Source organism: Jaculus jaculus, chromosome 17, assembly GCF_020740685.1.
Source record: "Jaculus jaculus isolate mJacJac1 chromosome 17, mJacJac1.mat.Y.cur, whole genome shotgun sequence".
Classification (NCBI taxonomy): domain Eukaryota; kingdom Metazoa; phylum Chordata; class Mammalia; order Rodentia; family Dipodidae; genus Jaculus; species Jaculus jaculus.
Genome location: NC_059118.1, coordinates 315,510 through 328,742, shown reverse-complemented (window position 1 = coordinate 328,742; position 13,233 = coordinate 315,510). Strand labels below are relative to the sequence as shown.

The 13,233-nt window shown below is 46.1% G+C and overlaps 1 protein-coding gene across 1 annotated transcript in view; it reads right to left on the bottom strand.

Annotated features, from left to right (window-relative positions):
• Fyco1 (FYVE and coiled-coil domain autophagy adaptor 1) overlaps positions 1–12,741 on the bottom strand; it is an 85,145-nt gene extending 72,404 nt beyond the window's left edge. Inside the window, exon 1 of the mRNA XM_004662144.2 lies at positions 12,619–12,741. The gene's annotated coding sequence lies outside the window, so the exon portion shown is untranslated. The remainder of the gene's footprint in view (positions 1–12,618) is intronic.
• Positions 12,742–13,233: the final 492 nt, after the last annotated feature.

Below are 13,233 nucleotides of genomic sequence, written 5' to 3'. Positions count from 1 at the left end.
CACACTCTAGGCAGACACCTCCCATCAAAGCTCCTTGGTGAGAATGTGGCTACCTTGGGGATTTTATTTCCATGGACTCTGAGAACTGTGTTTTCCTCCCTCTGCCTCTATCTGGGGCCATTATTAACCAAGGAAAGGCACAGCATGGGACACTCTTGCTCTCCATATCATGGCCGATTTCCTTGTATTTCTAAACACCTTGCTTTTTGGTTGGTGGGGGATCACAGACTTCTGTTATAAACCAGTTCATCCTGACACCTACAACCCTTATCTTGGAAGACACCAGAACTTGCATACACATGGAACAGCCACTGTACCATGGAAGAACCCCAGAACTCCTGAGCTACTCCTGAGCTTCACAACATGCCAAAGTCCAAGTCACTTCCACAAGCCATGGTCCTTACTGCAAGACACATAAAAGCCACTGTTACTGACTCTGGCAAGTACTTTCAAATGTCAGGGAAATTCATTTTATACAGTCTAGCAATATTGGATTTTCTTGCCAGTAACTCAAAATGTTTGCAGCATCCAATCTCCTGACAAGGAGGAAAAGGGAATAAACACATTTTAAACAAAATTCTTAGTTATTAGTTAAGGACCAGGTCCCAAGTCCCTAGTCATGGCCTAGGTATTCATTTAGAAATGAATGGGGTTGAAGAGATGGCTCAATGGTTAAAGGTGGTTGTTTGCAAAGCCTGACAGCCTGGGTTCGATTCCCCAGTATCCATGTAAAGCCAGATGTACAAAGTGGCTCTTGTATCTGGAGTTCATTTACAGTGGCAACAGGTCCTGACACACCCACTCTCTCTTCCTCTCTGTGGTTATAAATAAAGTAAAAAATACGTATTTTTTAAAATGTGGAGGATGTCCTTTGCTCTCTAACTTGCTCCTATACTGCCCAGAAACCCTAAATGCTTTAGATAATACACACAACATATTAGTTCTAAATTAAGATACAAAGACACTTACTGACTCATGTAAACTTATTTACACTATGGTGCAAATGACAAGTATTCACAATGTAGCCTAAAAACTAGCTCAGAAGTAATGAGGTGTCTGAGGAGTCACACAAGGAAAGAATAACAACAAGGAGAGGAAGATGAAGTATGAAGTAAACCCTGCCATGATCCCAAGGCAATAGCTATAAACTAATGTGGAGAAGACAGCACACAGCTGGATTCCTCCCCAGTTCCAAAGTGACACACACCAGCTATAAATTCAACCTTGATCAAAAGACAGGTTAATAGTTCAAAAAGCAGAAATCTTTCTGGATGAGTCCATTGTCTTGCCTGGTTCAGCATACCCAGTAGTATCTATCTAGTTACCACTTAGTACCTGCAGCTTTGAAGACCCAGATGTCTTGCAAGTTCCTGTGTAGAAATTGCTGGTTCACAAGGTGACTAGGGGAGTCCACAGGAATTTCCAGAGGCAAGCATTTCAGCACATGTGAACAAAGGCTCATTAAATGACCTATTCCTTGGGCCTGTAATTAAAGTGCTTACCAGCTGCATGCCTGGGTCACCACACACTGTTGCGATATTTTCTCATCCAAAGGGAATGAGGTACTCAGGATATTGCTATTGCTTCCAGAACCTTCTCTGGGTCCCTCCCTCTCATCAATTATAATAGGTTTCTTGGTCATTTCCTCAGAACACACACAAAACCAGCTGTGATTCAGCCCATGATCCAGAACAGAGTATAGAGGACCTCAGCCCAAGAGAAGCTACTATGGCCACTATGGACTTGAGAGAAGCAGGGGACCTTTTTGCTTTCTTTTTTGGTTTTTCAAGGTAGGGCCTCACTCTAGCCTCGAACTCTCGGCAATCCACCTGCCTCTGCCTCCCGAGTGCTGGGATTAAAGGCGTGCGCCACTACACCCGGTTGCAGAGTACTTTTTAAAAAAAATATTTTTATTTATTTGTTTGACAGAGAAAGAGGGAGGTCAAGAAAGAGAGAGAGAGAGAAAGAATGGATGCACCAGGGCCTCCAGCCACTGCAAATGAACTCCAGACTGTCCCTTGTGCATCTGGCTAACATGGGTCCTGGGGAATCAAACCTGGGTCCTTTGGCTTTGCAGGCAAGTGCCTTAACTGCTAAGCCATCCTTCTAGCCCAGGGTACCTTTTTTAGGAAGGTGGGAAGTAGCCCTAAGGGAGGAGTTACATGTCTGTCCTTGGGGCTATGCTCCAAGTTGTACCTCGGGAAAGTCCAGAGAAAACATCCAGGATGTGAGTGAGGATGACAGGAGAGAAAACCTGGCAATCTCCAGACCAATGGCCCAAACAATGGAATGAATTAGTACACCAATCCTGCCCCCAGGAGGATAAGTATCACCCAAGTGGGGAAAATGCAGGTGTCAAAGGCCCATGCTTAGACAGATCAGACTGCCAATGGGTTAGCTTGGCCAAATGTGATTTAAGAACTGAGTCTAGGTTAGACCCTATGCATAACCTTGAGGAAGCCTATGGAACCTAAGGTGTTAACAAGCTAGCTCAGTGGGGAAAAGAAACAACATGCATGTCCCCAGTAAACTTAGAAATGAGAAAGGTAACTTGAACCTGCTAAGTGCTTTGATGAAAACAAGTGAACAAATGTCCAGTGCTCATGATTCAAAACCCCTGTGGCAGGTCTCACTTTGTCCTTCTATGGCTTTTGGGGCCATTTGCATGTACTTCCCTCTTGTCCTATAAACTTCATTGCTATTCATATTTCCCTGGCATATGCAACAGTTCAAGCATGTGGGAAGCCCTCAGTAAGTTATATGCAGAATGAATGATTCAGACAGAGAACTTGGTTCCACAAAGCAAGCTAAACCTTGAGGAACAGAAATTGTTTGCCTCTTTCTCTCTCTGTCTGTTGCTCTCAAATAAATAAATTAAAAAAATTTTTTTAAAAAAGAAATATGCTAAAAAATGTGGGCTGGAGAGAGATGGCTTAGCAGTTATAGCACTTGCCTGTAAAGCCTAACCACCCAGATTCCATCCCAGTACCCACATAAAGCCAGATACACAGTGGCACATGCATCTGGAGTTTGTTTGCAGCAGCTAGAGGCCCTGGCATGCCCATTCTCTCTCAGTCTCTCTGTGTCTCTTCTCTCTTTCTCTCTGCTTGCAAATAAATTTTTAAAAAAATGTAAAAAAAAAAATCTTTCAATGGTGGAAAATTAAAAAATTATTCTATTTCTTCAATATTTAAATTTTCCTTTGTTAAACACAAATTATTTTTATGTTCACTATAGTGATGTATTTTATTTATTTATTTATTTATTTATTTGAGAGCGACAGACACAGAGAGAAAGACAGATAGAGGGAGAGAGAGAGAATGGATGCGCCAGGGCTTCCAGCCTCTGCAAACGAACTCCAGACGCGTGCGCCCCCTTGTGCATCTGGCTAATGTGGGACCTGGGGAACCGAGCCTCGAACCGGGGTCCTTAGGCTTCACAGGCAAGTGCTTAACCACTAAGCCATCTCTCCAGCCCAAGTGATGTATTTTTAAAAACAGGTTGTAATTGTGGAGACTATACTGTCATTATTGGCAGAATCTTATAGAACTACTACTCCAAGAATGAGTGAAATAATATAATTCAGGAACACAAGCATCTGTATAAATAGACCCCCAGTGTCCTGAGCACTTGGGATTGCTGTCAGACCTGTGTGCTCACATCTCTTAACGTGGCTCATAAAACCCCATTTTCTCAGGTTGACAGACCCCCGAGCAGTGTCTGTTCTGACCTGGACTGCACTGCAGTGGCCAGGTCCTGCTCCAGATGTGGATGCTTTCTGTCAGGATTGAGCTCTGCCTCATGTTCCTCCTACCTTCTCCTAGCTGACTTCTTGTCTTTCTAGATTCAGCTTGGACAGGAGCAAATATGTAGCCTAGTTCAGCCTCTGAGGAAGCCTCCCTAGAAAACTTTACCCCATTCAGAACAATTACATCCACTTCACCCACCACCTGCTAACCCAATGTCCTGTCAGAAGCAATCATACCCCACACCCAGCCTTCTTTACTCAAATCATAAACCCCATACCTCAGGATATGACCTGAAGACACAGCCTTTAGAGAGGTATCTGAGATTAAATGAGGCTGTGAGGATAGGCCCTAATCCAATCAGATCTGTGCTCTGTAAGAAAAAGAGCTCTAAGCACACAAACACTAGAGATATATGAACATGGGGAAAGGCCATATGAGGACACAGTGAGAAGGTGGCCATCTACAAGATAAGGAGAGGCCTCAGAAAGAGCCAAACCTTGATCTTGCTCTTTTGGCCACCATAACTGTGTGTACATAAATTTCTATTGCTTAAGTCACCTAGTCTGTGGCACTTTATAATGGCAGCTGCTAGGCAGCACATATCTCAGGGCCCTTCTCTCTCCATTCCTGCAAGCATGAATGTGGCACTATCAAGCAGGCAAACTGGGTTGGAAGGTGTGTGGCACCTGTGCTCTGCTGTGCCCTGGAGACAAGCATGACCAAAGCAGCGCACACCCTGGGCACAGAGGGGTGAGTGTGGGTCTGTGCTGGCAGATGGAAGGAAAGTAAGACCCGGGGCAGTGCTGAAACTTGAGCTGTGGCAATGGGCAAGGCTCTTTTCAGTAGAAGTTGTGTTTTGTCAATTCGGATCCTATGCAGACTTTGGGATCAGACTGGTTATGTGAACTCTTCCTATTATGCAACACACTCTTAGGTGAAACTCAGTTTTTTCCTCCGACCTTGTTTAGTTCTAGGTGCAGTAGGGAAAGTGAACTTTTATCTTCCTTCACATAGTGAGATTAAGAATAGTTGCCATTGAGCTGGGCATGGTGGTGCACGCCTTTAATCCCAGCACTTGGGAGGCAGAGGTAGGAGGATCGCTGTGAGTTTGAGGTCACCCTGAGACTACAGAATGAATTCCAGGTCAGCCTGAGCTAGAATGAGACCCTACCTCAAAACAACAACAACAAAAAGAACTGTTGACTTTGGAGGAAGCAGGAAAGGGGACAAACAGATATTCTCAATGCCTAACTTTGGCTAAGCTTTTTATGTGTCCCTTCCCTTTTCTTGACCAAGTCTGCAGATGCTTTGGAAAAAGCCCCTGGTGTTGGGCCTTGAGAGGTCTGGGCATGAAGGCTAGTGGAACTTCCTGAGCCTAGCTAAAGTTTGGTGACCTGTCTCTGGCCAGCTAGGACTCAGCAAGACACCTAATGGCTTCTGGCCAGCTACTTCCACGCAAGATCATTTCAATAGTCACAGTTTACTATTGGCTCTTACCTCTCCCCCATCCTAAAATCCCCGCCTTCGTCCCCAACATTATATAGGTAACTGCTTGTAACAATGAAGCCAGTTCCTGTTCCTGCTTCCACAAGACTCCCGACTCAGTGTGGTTTTTCTCCGGTGACTAGGAGAGGTTCTGAGTCGTCCAACGCTCCCTCTCTCTACTCAACCCCTTGGGAGGAACCAGCGGGCCTGGTTCCGCCTCAGCACTACCTACCCACTGCGGAGCCTGGTCTCTGGCGCCTAACGTGGGGCTCTGGGAACCCGGCCAACTAGTGCCCCGTGAGAGGCATGCGTTGAGGAGGTAATCAGTGTACATGTGCGGGTGAGCGTACCCTCATAAGTTATGAGGCAGTCTTTATATTTAATGCGCTAAACTTTGCTTCTATAACCTGTACTTGTTTGTCAACATCTCTTTGTACCCTTTCTCTTTCCTTTCACTTTTGGTTCGCCGGCGGCCTTAGTATGTCTGAACGGCCTAGCAAGCTGCATCTGTGGCTTTTATTTCTGAAGGCTTGTGCTCCTCTCTCTCTCTGCTTGGGCCTGTGAAGGCAGACCAGCTTTTTCTGCCATTATGGAACTTCTCCTGGATCTGTAAGCTTCAATAAATATCTCTTCCTCCATAACTGTACCTGATCTGGAAGTTTATCTCAGCGAACCTAAAGATATCTGATAAGTGGACTGAGATGAACCTGACCATGTGGATGTTGATCTTTTGGATCCTTTGATTTGAAGGAATAGACATGGACTTGATGCTTGCAACTGAAGGTGTCTTCTGGAGTGGTAAGCCAAATTTTATGGACTATTCTGATGAGAGTCTGAGAATACTAAATACAGACAACATTAAACTTCAAGGCTTGGCTTATGAGCTTTCTAGGGAAAAGGAAAGACTGCAGGGGACTTTGTTGGAACTGGGCTACTGGCGTAAGGGCTGGCTGCATCCTGCTGCCCACACCCAGAGAGTTTAATAAAGGTTAAATCTGTAATAGACTGATGTGCTTAGCTAGAGATATTGGACTAAGAGATTTAAGACTTTGCTTTGGTTTTTCGAGGTAGGGTTTCACTCTAGCCCAGGCTAACCTGGAATTCCCTATGGAGCCTCAGGGTGGCCTAAAATTCATTGTAATCCTCCTACCTACGCCTCCCGAGTGCTGGGATTAAAGGCGTACACCACCACGCCCGGCTAAGATTTAAGATTTTAAACTAAAAAAAAAAAACCTCAAGCAAGTTAAAATTACAGACACTAAGACTAATTTTAAGTTATGGTGGTTCAATTTACATTGTTTTTGTCTCTCCTTACTATGCCTTATACCAGTTAAAAATGTTTACTCTGTGCCTTTATATGTTAAAAGTGTTTAACTTGTTTGATTTTACAGGTCTTACTATCTTAAATTGGTCAAGACTGTGGGGACCTTTAAAATTAAACTGAGTACAATTTATATATCATATGTGATGGCTATAAATCTACTGGGAGCCAGGGACAAAATGTGGTAACTTAAATAGATGGCCCCTCCTGGCAGCTTGTGCCTGGCTCTTCCCTACTGGGAGTTGGCGGGCAGTCCACCTCCTGGGAGACTGCCATGTGGCTCCCTTGGACTGACCCAGGTGGGGACAAGGGAAAAAGTCTGCCCTCTCATGGTGACTGGGCTGTTTTCTTTCAGTGGATACCTTTTCCCGTGCCTGCTGGGCATCGGCACATGCGGGGGGGGGGGGGGGGGGGGGGGATCTAAACACACCATTAGTCATATACTTCAATGTTTTGCCACTCTTGGGCTGCCTAACAAAATTAAAACAGATAATGGCCCCTGCTTCATAAACAAGGCCTTTATAGATTTTCTCCAGACCTGGAAAATCTCACATTCCACAGGCATCCCATACAACCCCCGTGGCCAGGCTATGGTTGAAAGATATAACCAGACTCTCAAGTCTCATTTACAAAAACAAAAGGGGGAATCTTTACCCCCACACGACCAACTAAAAAAGGCATTATTTACCCCTAAATATTTTAAGTTTTTCTAAAGAAAATGAACAATTATTCCCTTTTCAAAAACATTGGTCCTCATCCGTTACCTACAGTTCTATCTGGGTAAGGTGGAGGGACCCATTGACTGGGGCCTGGAGCTGGCTTTGCTTCTGATTTGGGCCTCCCCAGCTGCTTGCAGTACAGTTGCCCATACGACCTTAAAAAATTGCTCAGCCACCTTCCCCATCCCTGTCCAGCTTTTCCCCAATGTTTCCTCTGGAACTTGCATTTGGGCCTCACCTTCCCCTAATAATTCCAGTATAGATGTGGGATACACTCATCCTTCCTTATGTACTTTTACCACAACTGAGCCAATGCGCAATGCTGCCCGCATTCTGGAATGGTTTATGTTTGTGGAGGTGGGATGGCCTATGACTTTCTGCCCACCAATTGGATGGGCCTTTGTGCCCCAGCCACCTTAATCCCAGATGTAGATATCATTCCTGAAAATGAGGCCCTCCCTATGCCCTCTTTTGATTATATTGGAGAAAAACCGATCTCCAACAACAGCTAGATTCCCTGGCGGAGGTAGTCCTGCAAAACAGGAGAGGACTAGACCTACTAACGGCCAAAAAGGGAGGCATATGTTTGTTTTTACAGGAAAAATGCTGCTTTTACACCAGTAAATCGAGAATCGTCCAGGACAAGATAAGAGGCTCCAGGAAGACTTGGAGAGGAGGCACCAGGACCCCCAGGACAGCCCACTGTGGATGGGCTTACATGGTTTCTTACCCTACTTCCCCTCCTCCTTATCCTCACTGTCAGGCCTTATGTAATTAACAAAATTACACAATTCATTCACCAGCAGCTAGAGGCAATAAAACTCCATCAGGTTGAGATACATTAATTACCACAGGCTGGCAACTCAGGAATTAAGTTCCTTAGATGACCCACTGCCACCTCCTCTGCCCTCCATGTGACCAAGGACGGGTAAGATCTCAGACTGAGACAACCTAAAAGAGGCCATGGAGTGGGTTCTCAGCGAGCTAAACACATGGTACCCAGTGACAGGTAAGATCCCCAGAGGGGGACAACCTAAGACGGGGCCATGGTGACTAATGGTCTTACAAAAACAAAAGGGGGAGGTATTGGGCCTTGAGAGGCCTAGGCATGAGGCCTAGTGGAACTTCCTGAGCCTAGCTAAAGTTTAGCGACCTGTCTCTGGCCAGCTAGGACTCAGCAAGATACCTAATGGCTTCTGGCCTGCTACTTCCACACAAGAGTTGGAATTATCATTTCAATAGTCACAGTTTACTATTGGCCCTTACCTCTTCCCTCATCCTAAAATCCCTGCCTTCGTCCCCAACATTATATAGGCAACTGCTTGTAACAATAAAGCCAGTTCCTGTGAGTTCCTGCTTCCACAAGACTCCTGATTCAGTGTGGTTTTCTCCGGTGACTAGGAGAGGTTCTGAGTTGTCTAACGCTCATCTTCCTCCTCAACCCTTTGGGAAGTCCTTCCTTCAGCACTACCTACCCACCGGGGAAGAACCTGGCACCCTGGGTACAGTTAGGCTTCAGGAGATTCTTTCTAGCACTATCTTAACCTATCATCACTGGCTAAGATAGTTAGCCCTTTGCTGGACCTCTCTGAGGAATCTCTTCATGGCCTAGCCCCAAGTATGTGCAGGGTTGTTTTGGTCCACATTTTTGTTCTGGATGTTAACAAATCCTGTAACTTGACTTCCTGCCTTAGACCAAGAATGCAGGACCCAGGCTCTTGGCATATGAGTCTGTTACTTAGAACCCGAAACCAAGACACCAGGCCACAGTACAGAAACCAAACCATATATTCTCCTTACGCCATTCCTCAGAACCATGATAGTACACACATTCTTATCCTTGCTACAAGGCACTAGATCAATGAAATGGGTCCTTAATGCTGTTCAAATGCCAGAGAACCATGTGAACCCACTGGTAGCCACCCAAACCAATAGGCTAAGAGGCTCCAATGTGAGAGATGTGGGGAAAACTCTTGTCCACCTAAACACATCTGGAGCCTGTTTGCTCCCAGGATGATACAGACAATTAAGCCATTTCTAGTGATGTATCAAAACTAACACGAGGGCTGGAGAGACAGCTTAGCAGTTAAGGTACTTGCCTGCTAAAGACCCAGGCTCTATACCCCAGTACCCATATAAACCAGATACACAAGGTGGTACATGCATCTGGAGTGTGCTTGCAGTGGCTGGAGGCCCTGAAGCACTCATTCCCCCCCACACACACCTTTCTCTCTTAAATAAATAAATAAATAATAAAAACTGGCAGGTGGTGCATGCCTTTAGTTACAGCATTTAGCAGGCAGAGGTAGAAGGATTGCTGTGAGTCTGAGGACAGCTTGGGATTACAGAGTGAGTTCTAGGTCAACCTGGGTGACAGTGAGGTGCTACTGCAAAAAAAAAAAAAAAAAAGAAAGAAAGAAAGTATTGCTGAAGATGCCACACACTTCAGTTATACAACATAAAAGAAATCAAACTGAATGTGAGGGGGACGTTCCCCTCTGCTGGCTAGCTTTCATAGTGCTAAAAGGACTTAATATATAAGATGCAGGGAATGGGGGACAGCATCAACAATATTACCCAGCTGTGGGCCCTGTGCTATACAACTGACCTGCCAGGCAATACATGCCCACTGGTGCAATAATGGCATGACTATTATGGAGGAAACCAACTGATTTATGATAGGATTTTACATCTGCTCCACAGGACAGGATTCATGCCAAGTGCTGTAAACCTGGTAAAGCCCATGGCTGGGGAGGTTATAGGCCCTAGGAGTGGAGCTATTACTAGTGTTTTGCTGATTTTGAAGCTATTACTGATATACCCACCAAACTGTCTTCTAGATATCTATACTTATACCCATACATTATTGCTGCTCTCAGTTCTGGTCAAAGATACTTTTTTTTCCTCAATAGTTGGAAGTTAACTGCAGAGACTAATAACTGGTCAAAGTGCTGAGAATAAGAGACTGTTGAGTGCTAAGCCCTAAATAAGACATCTACATCACCCCCTCCAAGACTCAAGGAACATCACGGAAGAGGAGATGGGAGTAGGATGGGAAGAAGTGCTGTGGAATGCAGTCTCCTAGTCATGATATGACACTGTATTCCCCAACAGCTATGGTTACCTGCACAAGAAAGGGCCCTTCAACATTTCATCATGGATGGCAGAGAGGCTCACGAAGCCCTGACCCTTCATAAGAAGCTTTTGCCAGTTAATAGTTTTCTTCAGTAGCTACACCACTGGTGAGTTGCTCATGGTCCAAGAAATAACCTCCCATTCATGCTCTGCAAGCCACCCTAATTAAACACAGTGAGTCATACAAAAAAAAAAAAAAGACCTGCAAGTAGGAGGGACACTAGTTGGAAAAAAATGGGTCCGGATAAGTGAAAGGGGGTGAATATGATCAAAATAATTATATACATGTATAAAATTGTCAAGAAAACTTAAAATCAAGAAAACTTAAGAAACAAACAAAACAGCAAGAAGGTAAACAGTGTTTCCATGGATAGATCCACAGAAATATTCTAATTCTCAACCTAGTAATGTATTTAGATTCTCAAATACTGTTTGAGGTAGGAACATAGCAGCAGCCCCTAGCTGAGCAGATGTCAACATGACCACAGTAAACTCTTCTCTGCTCACAGATGCCTGAGGTAACAGATCAATGACCTTTACTGCTGTTTGGCACTGCTTACCAGTAAATGTGGCACCTAGCTCTGAGTTCTACTAGTAGTTTCCACCATGAGACCATAGCCAAATATATTTCCTCTAGTTTATGTCGATACATTTCAATCTTGGTCCATGTGATCTCTAGAAATCACAGGCCACCCACCCATCAACTCTTCCCTGTTAAAGGAAGCCAGGGCTGGGGGCTGCCATTTCTTGAGTACTCTATGTTCTGGAGGCAACAGGCCTCAAGGACCAACATGGGTGAAAGCCAGATGCCATGATCTTGCTGTTAACAGGTGGTACCTCTCATCCCGCCCCAAAAGACCAGACTAAAAACCTGTGTGCCACCATACTAGGCACTTTACTTATTTTCTTAATAAAATACACAAAACAATTTTAAAAATAGATTAAGTGCTTCACAAAGATAAATACTTAACAAAAGCAGATAAACCATGTTTCCTAAAGCAACAGCCTTTTCAGATTCTTCTAGGAAAAAGGGCTACTGTAATAGCTGATTTCCAGGACGGTAACATACTAATAAGGGCATTCAACTTCATAGAAATTGGTTGGCACAGTCATAGGCACAGGCAAAGGGGTAAAGGGGGCAGGCACTCAGTATGGAGGCATTTCAGAAGGTGGCAACACTGAAAGCAGAAACCTGTAACTTGACAGCTCCTCCGACACGTTGTCATCCAGCTTTAGACAGATGGTAGATGAATTAACCTTGCCTTGGACCACAAGGCTAACAGCTGTGGAAGTTATGAGCTGATTAAGCCCCATCCTCTGCCCTTAAAAGCCTGACCCTTGCGGGGTGTGGTGTCCCAAGCCTTTAATCCCAGCACTCAGGAGGCAGAGGTAGGAGGATCACTGTGAGTTGGAGGCTGGTCTGGGACTACAGAATGAGTTCCAGGTCAGCCTGGGTTGGAGTGAGACTCTGCCTCGGAAACAAACAAGAACGAAAAGACCAACCCTTTTCTCTGGAGAAAATAAACTGCAGTGGCCATCACAGGCAGTTATCCATCCGCTAGTGCTTTTTTTCTGGAGGGGACAGTGAGGAATGCCAAGGGGATCAGAGGCACATTAACAGAGTCACGTGGGTAGTGTTAGCCCATGTGCTTTTCTTACATCAAAACAAGATTTCGCCCTCCCCCTTCGTCCTCAGCCAGGATTCCAACAGCATGGAATCTACCCAGCACAGTGCTGCCACACCAGACTCGCTGGCTAAGCTCTCCAAGTATTTCCAGAAACACCGCCTGGGTACTACCTGGAGACCCTGAACGCGGGCAGAATCAATGGGCAGTGACCCGAGGCGCTAGAAGGCACAAACCGCCCCTCCCGGGAGCACAAATCGGGATCCCGGAGGGCTCGGGAGGGGCTCGGGGCCCTGACCCTAACCGGGGTCCTGGGCCAAGCCGCGGCTGCGCCGCACACAAGGAGGTCCCAGGGGCACAGTCTCCCACACGGGGCGATCCCTGTGTGTCCCGCGGCCACCCCGGGTCTAGAACTAGGGTCTTGAGGTCGGGCTCCGGCCCAGCCCCGCGGACCAGAGGTTATCTCGGTGGGCGGGACAGCCACAGCAACAGGTGATGGCGGCGCCGGGAGCGGGCCTCTCCGCGGCGGGCCCCACAGCAGCGCTGGTACCCCCGAAGTCCCGCAGGTCTTCCGCCACACTTACACACTTGAGAGTCCACAGCGGGGCAGAACCGAAACTTTCTGGGGCCGAGCAGCAGAGTACGCGAGCGCAGCGCCGGACGCCATGATACTCCGCCGACCGCGAGGGGCGCAGACTACGACTCCCGGCATGCCCCGCGGCGGCGGCCTGCCCAGCGCCCCGGCCGGGCCTTTGTCCGCCAGGGCGGGCGGAAGCCGCCGCCTGGAAGCACGCTCTCAGCGCTGCCCACTGCGGCTGGTGGGAGTTGGGTTGTGCTTTAGTTATCGTGTAAAGTCGTCTATGTGGATTTCGAAGATTCATCTCGGATGTAAAATAGCTTGTTACTGATTTTTGATTTAGGGCTGGAGAGAGGGCTTAGCGGTTAAGGCGGTTACCCGCGAAGTCTAAGGACCCAGGTTCTATTCCACAGTACTCACCTAAGCCAGATATAGAAGGTGGCGCGTGTGTCTGGAGTTCTTTTGCAGTGGCTGACGTGCCCATTTTCTTTCTCTCTCGCTCATAAATAATGAAATATTTTTGTATGATTACGTGTTGACATCTTTAACTTATTGAGTTAAATTATGGAAAAACTGTATATATTGTCAGTCTTGGACTCTTTTTGTCTTTTTTTTTATTAGA